The sequence below is a fragment of the Otolemur garnettii genome, unplaced genomic scaffold (genome assembly GCF_000181295.1).
Source record: "Otolemur garnettii isolate 467f Iridium unplaced genomic scaffold, OtoGar3 scaffold00101, whole genome shotgun sequence".
Classification (NCBI taxonomy): domain Eukaryota; kingdom Metazoa; phylum Chordata; class Mammalia; order Primates; family Galagidae; genus Otolemur; species Otolemur garnettii.
In genome coordinates, this window is record NW_003852496.1 from 6,303,366 (window position 1) to 6,310,820 (window position 7,455).

Here is a 7,455-nt window from a genome sequence, read left to right on the forward strand (position 1 = left end):
CACCTTAGGTGTATGTGGCTGGCGCCTTAGCCGCTTGAGCCACAGGCGCCGAGCCGCAATGTTCTTTTTAAACTTAAAATTTTGGATAAAAAAATCATCACAAACATCTAAGTTCATTCTTTGATGGATGATATCCCACAGTGTGGATGAGACACCATTCATTTAGCCAGTTTCTTATTAATCCACATTTTCCCCCCAGTGTGGTAATAAACATCTTCACACAAACCTTTTGTGCATGTGTGTACTCATTTCTCTAATTGCTAGGAGGCACGGTATATACATTAAAAACAGTAGTAGATAATGCCAAATTGCCCTCTGATATCTGGTCCTGTCGGCGCAACGTGAAGACAGCGCAGGTTTCAACGTATCATGAACCAAAGTGGATATTATCGGTCTCTTTAATTAACAGTTTACCAATCTGATGGTGGGGGAGAAACAAACCCCCAATTTACAAATAAGGGAACGAAAGCTTAAAAAGGCTTAGGAAGGCCGTAGCCCCACCTAAGCGGGAGGCCGTGGCACTGAGGCCAGGAGTTCGAGGCTGCAGTGAGCTATGATCACGCAACGGCACTACAGCCTGGCAGACGGGGCGAAACCCTGCCGAGGGGGGAAGCTTCAGGCATTTTCCCAAATAACCAGGAACGGGCCATGATTCGGCATCTGATATGTCCGACGGTAGAAAGGAAAACTGGACTCCGCTCTGTGTTGCGCGTCCTCGGGCAGGTCTGATAATCTCTGGGCCTTGCCATGCTGTCAGTCCTATCTCCCCTCAGGGGCGGCCGCACCGAGCTTCTTCACGTTACCAACTGCACCTCCCGAGAGCCCGCAGTTTCGCCTTCACAGCCTCCTCAGCTCCGAAATGGCGGCCGCCAGGTTCTCCCGGCCACGCCTCCGAAGGCGGGGCCTGAGTTCAGGCCTGAGCGATGGATGCCCGAGCCGAGCCTGAAGTCGGCAGAGGAGAGCTCGCACAGAAGCGGAGACCCGGAGGCGCCGCAGGTCGGGAGGAGGAGCGCCGAGTGGAGGACTCGCTTGCCGGGGCAGCCCGAGAGTATCTCCATCGCGGGCGTTGGGGCCGCCATCTTAGATGGCGAGAGTGAGGAGAGAGCGAGTGTGAGGCGGGAAGGCTTCTCCGTCTCTCTCGTTGGGCCCCGAAAAGGCTCAGTTGGCCGGGCTTTGGGGCGTGTGCCCTGAGGCGCGGAGCGCCGGTGCTACGATGCGGGGGCTGCCCGGGGCCCCGTCCCCTGGGCTGGGGACGCGCCGAATGTGACCGCCTCCCGCTCCCTCACCCGCCGCGGGGAGGAGGAGCGGACAAGACGCCGCCGCCGGACGACGGGACACTGGGGCGGCCCGGCTTCCTCAGGTAGGCGGGAGGGCCTGGGAGCGGAGCGCCGTGGCCGAGGGGCCGGCCTCCCCGGCGCTGGGCCTGGGCGGTGCTGATGGAGCGTCTCGGCGGCTGCCGGGCGGAGGGCTCGGGCCAGGCCGCTGTCACCCGGAGTGGCGCTGGGCGGGGACTCGGTGCCCGGTGTCATGGCTGGCGAGCCTGCTTTCCACATCCACACTCAGATTTCCTTGTGTTTTGCGGAAACGTGCCAGCGCCAGCCCTGTGCCCAGCGCGCATTCCTCATATTTTGGCAGTGGGGAAATCCGCCCAGAACTGCCCGGTGTCCGTGTTGTCACTCAGATGGGCTAATTGCTGTTCTCTCGAGCCGCGGAGTGGGGGACCCGGGTCGCACCCACTCAGAGTCCTCCAGGTGACAGGCTTTGGGGCAGAGGAGTCAGGGAAGAGAGGAGGAAATGGATCGGAGCCACCACCACCCACCCCACCCCCCCAAAAGGCACGGGGGCCTCGTCGTGGGTTCAGGACCCTGGGTTACTAATGAAAGGTTTGGGACGCTTATCCTCAGGACTGGCTTTGGGATGCTTTGGAATGATGAGCCAGGGCTATCTTTTGTGTGAAATGGGAGCCGCCGGGACGCTTCGGTTCTCCAGCTGCCGAGGCTTCTCTGCAGAGCTTGTCGATGCCCGGAGAGAGGAGTTTAGGCATCACGAGAGGCGAGGCGGCTGTGTTCATTCATTGTTCTCTTTTCGGGGCTCTGGGTGTGTCTCTGGTATTCATTCTCTGGTGGGAAAAATGATAGGTCTCCTATGTCTCCTTGAGAGGTGACCAGCCTGGGGGCGGGGGCCTTAATCTAAGTAGGGAGTGCATTCAGCGCACGTTTGCGGAGCGTTTCTGCCCGCCTGGCTCTCGGGGCTGAGCGGAGTGAGTCTGTTCTCTTTGCGCTCCCAAGGACTAAAAACAATGAGGTGTGATAAGGCTTGGTTTACCAAGTGTTGTGGGAACTTAGTTTTGCTTGGGAATAAGGACGCTTGTACCCTGGAGGAGACTTTGGCAGTAAGTTTTGAAGGACTTGCTCACCAGGTGAGCAGGAGCTGAGGAACAGCCGAGACGAAGGCCGAAAGGCAGGCAGAAGTTCCATTGAGTTTGGGGAGCAGCAGATTGCCTGTGGTGCAGAGCAGAAATGGTGAGAGATGAAGAGTCTAAAAAGTTGCTGGATTGTGAAAGGTCTGCCTTTGTTGTATATAGTGGTGAACTAGCTGGGATGATTTTAAATGAAGTGTTGTATACCAAGTGTCTTGCACTTGAATGAATTGAAAGATTTAAAAGAATCTTTGAAATTCCATAAGATTCTTGCATAAGATTCTTCTAAAGTTTTATATGGTCACAAAAATGTTAGCTTTATAAATGTAATACACTACCAGTTCTGAATTTTAAATGGCTGTTGACAATATAAACCATGTTCCCCTGTCTTGTAGAAATTGGCAGATTATATAAAACATCTGAAAAAGTGTAGAATGCACGTGAATATTTTTAGTTTAATAAATGTATTTCATAGAGTAAACTTTTTCTTTCAATTGATTCCCTGGATTCCAATTCTGTTACAAATTCTTTTTTTTTTTTTTAAGACAGTCACTGTGTCATCCTTCGTAGAATGCTGTGGCGTCATAGCTCACAGCAACCTCAAACGCTTGGGCTTAAGTGATTCTCTTGCTTTATAGCCTCTCGAGTAGCTCAGACTACAGGCACCCACCACAACGCCCAGCTACTTTTTGGTTGCAGTTGTCATTGTTGTTTAGCAGGCCCGAGCCAGGCTCAAACCCACCACCTTTGGTGTATGTGGCCGGCACCCTACTCACTGAGGTATGGGCGCCAAGCCCTGTTATAAATTCTTCAGCTCTGTGAACATATTTTTCCTAAAATAGCTGTTATTATGATTAATGCTTATGCTAACGTGATTATTATGATATTAACAGACTTCAACTAGCAGTTTCTAAATCTTTCTTGGGTTGTGATGATTATGCACCACTAAAGAACATTCATATTCTTTTGGCTTGTTTTTAATCTTTATCACTCAAGGGCTAAGCTGCTTAAAATGCAACAGAAACATTTGATCCAGTTGAACATTGGATGCTTGGAAAATAAACCTGTTACTGTTTTTGTTCTAAAAGCTTATCTTTTAGGTGTGTGCTGTTTGTGATTATAAATTGTAGTGGAATTGCTTAGTTTTGTTAAAATCTTGTCAGTAGTTCAAAGAAATGTGTGTCTTCAAATTAGAAGGTTTGAATGTGTCTTAGTGGATTTGGTTTTAGCAGAAGAAAAGTGAGAAGATGATGAAGCTGGTCATTTTTAATAATAAAAAAATAAAGTGAAGAATGGTTTAACATCAAGTATTATAGTTGCTCTGAGGCTACTTTTAGTTTAAAACATAGCATTTACTGGCTCAGAAGATTAAACACACTTCATACTTCTTGGAAGTAAAATTTGGCTTTTCCAGGTGTATTAGATTATTTATAAAATGGAAAATGTAATAACTAAACTATGTCAAGTAGTCTATTAGTAGTAAATGTGATTCTACTAGATTTAAATTTTAGATGAAAACTTTATTGGTAACCTACTGGCTAAAAATAGAAAAGTGTTACATGAAGGAGTACTTTCGTTTGTGTACTAGGAACATAATAGGCTATACATAATAATCTTGATCATGGGAGGAGCTTGTTAGGGAAACAACATACCTTAAAGTTGGCTTGCAGAAGAGAATTTTAAGTGTTGACTTTAAAAAGGCGGAGGACTAATGTGATAGGGAGTTTAGAAAACCACAAAATTGAACTTTGGCTTGAAAAGTTTTTTTTTTTCTTAAAGTTGTGCTGATCATGGAAGTCCTTTCATCAAAGCAAATGACTATTGGATAGAAAATTGTTCACTTTGACTAAATTATTCAGAAAATCAAAGAACACTGGCTTAATTTAGGAAGGGGTTGTTTAGGAATTAGGTCTTAATTTTCTGAGTGTATTTTATATATGTATATGTATGAATGGGTAGAATTCCTAATTGCTCATCTGTCTGGATTCAAAATATAGTACTAGATACTTGTGTCATAATTCATTTGGTGCATCTAGTATAGGGCTAAGTTAATCTTACCTGTAATTATCATGATACTAATAATGGCTGGGGATTTTATTCTTGCTTTAAAGTTGTGAATAAAAATTGCTTGATTACATATTAAAGTTTTCATCTTTAATTTTACAGTGTTTGAGTCATTCTGTTACTTTGTTTCTCCCAGAATTGCTAGTGTAAATGCTCAGCGATTTTTGTAGTTAACTTCAGATCTGTTTGCCTGTCTTCTAAAAATTACTCCTAGAATCTCAGTTTAACCCAGGAAAATGTCAAGTGGGTGTTTTTTCTTTGTTATTGGTTTTGGCCCAGGCTATCTGAGGTTGCTTTGGCAAAGTACTTCCAAAGTGTGTTAATTGGCATTGCATTCCAATCAGTATGCATAGTATTTTTTGAGTAACACTTGACACATAGTTTTATTTTTAGACCAGATTCTAAGGGATTTTACTGGGTAGGGATTAGCAGTCCTCAAACTAGTTTACAGTGTAAAAATCTTTGTGATTTAAAGGTTGTTTACAGTTTTAGGTAATGAGTGGGAAGCAGCAGATAATAACAATCAGTGTTTTAAGGGAACCCAATATATCTAATTGCTTCTGAGGACCCTTGTGAATTGTACAGTGTCAACTTCTCTTTTCGTTTGTTGGATTTAATTTATTGTCATTCAGTAGTTAGAGCAAGGACATTTTTATGGTTTTAGTCCTTTTTTTTCTTTTTTCTTTGTGTGTGTATCTCAGAATCTTGCTCCATGGCCCAGGCTAGAGTGCTATGGCCTCAGCCTAGCTCACTGCAACCTCAAACTCCTGGGATCAAGCAGTACTGAGCCTCCTGGGTAGCTGGTAGTACAGGTGTGTTTCACTACACCTGGCTAATTTTTCTATTTTTAGTAGAGACAAGGTCTTCATTTAGTCAGGCTAGTCTTGAACTCCTGATCTCAAGTGATCCTCCTGCCTCAGGCTCCCCAAGTGGAGTATTACAGGTGTGAGCCACCATGCCTGTACAATTTTAGTCTTTTTTAATTTTCTTCCAACCTGCTGAATGTTGGAATGTAAATGGTCTGATTTCCTTGAGACTGCATAATACTAGGCATCACATTTGGACAAAGAATTTCCCTTCATCCTCAAAGATAGCTAGTGAAAGAGTTGGGCTAGTTAGTGGTTAATGTATGTTTATAATTATGAGTTTTCATTTTTAATCTGTGTACTTGGAAAATATCCTTTTCAACTTCGGGTATCTTTTAACATTTCATGTTTACCTAGGTTTAGGATAGATGAAATCCCAGTTTTTCCCCTGGAAGAACACAACTCTTGGTGTCTGTGGCAAATCTAATTAGGAAGCTCAGAGTTTGTGGGAGAAGCATTTCCTTGGATCCTAGTGGTCATTTAGAAAGGAGCTTGCTCCTTCAAGCCACCAATCGTGTGTTGAAAAAATATAATGAAGATAAAAAAAAAAGAAAGAAAAGGAGTTCCTACTTGCATTTAAGAAAATTATTTATAATACAAGAAACGAAACACAGTTCATATGTCCAGCAGTAAATAATAAAATGATTAAGTAAATCATTTTACTTGATTTAAATAATAAAATGATTAAGTAAATCATTTTAATGATACTGTAGTATCGTCACTTGATGGGACAATGTGCTTTTCATTTAATATAGCATATATGAAGCATTTGTGACATGGAAAATGATGAACACAAAATTTATGGAATCACTAAACTTGCATTTAAAAACACCCGAAACTTGGTATGGTTGTCCCCTCTTTCCATAGTTTCTGCTATCTCTGGTCAACCATGGTAATACCGTACAATAAGAGAGAAGTAGAGAGAGAACACATTTACATAAATTTTCTTACACTATAGCGATGGTTCTCAACCTGTCGGTCAGGACCCCTTTGTAACAAGAAAATACATCCTTCATATTAGATGTTTACATTACGATTCATAACAGTAGCAAAATTACAGTTATGAGGTAGCAACAAAAATAATTTTATGGTTGGGGGTCATCACAACATGAGGAACTATATTAAAGCGTCACAGCATTAGGAGGCATTAAGAAGGTTGAGAACCACTGCACTATAGTTATATTTTATTTTTAGTTATTGTTAATCTCTTACTGTGCCTAATTTATAAATTAAACCTGTCTTAGATACGTATATATAGGAAAAAACATAGTATATACAGTATAAGTTTCAGTATTATCCTCAATTTCAGGTCCACTGAGGATCTTGGAATATATGTGCTATGAATAAAAGGAGACTGCTGTACAATGGAATATCATTCAGTTATAGTAAGAAATGTGCAGATACATACTACAACATGGATGGATCTTGTAAACATTATTTGAAGTGAGAGAAGCCATGCAGAATTATTCCATTTATTATTCTGAAATGTCTAGAATTGGCAAATCCATAGAGACAGAAAATATTATAGATTAGGGGCTGGGGGAAGTGAAGAATAGGCAGTTATGGGGATAGGAGTTTGTTTGGGGGGCAGTGAAAATGTTCTAAACTTGATTGTGGAGGTGGATGTACAAAGCTGAATATAATAAAAGCCATTGAATTGTACACTGTAAATGTAAATTGTGTCAAAGTTGTTTAAAAAGAAACCCCCCCCCAGACTTACACATAGGAAGAAAATACATGCAGATATTAGCATTGGTTGCTAAATGATAGAAAAAGGATAATTTTCCTTTTTATATCTTCTGTACTTTCCAGATTCTATGAATATGTTGTGTTCATAATATAAAAATGCAGTTTAATAAAGTTGAACGAATTTTGTTTATGGTATGGGCCCTTATATCATTACATACATTCAGTCACTTACCAATTATATTTCTGAGCTTCTCTCAGCTGCTTTTTACTATCTCCAGATTAGTTCAGGTCTTTATTACTATTTGCCCAGGCTGCTGGGAACTTCTGAACTGAACTCCTTTTTCTCACTTATTTCCATGCCAGTGCATTCTCCACATTACTGCCAGATTCACTTTCTTTCTTTTTTTTTTTTTTTTT

At 42.4% G+C, this 7,455-nt stretch overlaps 1 protein-coding gene across 1 annotated transcript in view; it reads left to right on the forward strand.

Annotated features, from left to right (window-relative positions):
- The first annotated feature begins 969 nt into the window (after positions 1-969).
- RAF1 (Raf-1 proto-oncogene, serine/threonine kinase) overlaps positions 970-7,455 on the forward strand; it is an 81,409-nt gene continuing 74,923 nt past the window's right edge. The window contains exon 1 of the mRNA XM_012809233.2: positions 970-1,360. The gene's annotated coding sequence lies outside the window, so the exon portion shown is untranslated. The remainder of the gene's footprint in view (positions 1,361-7,455) is intronic.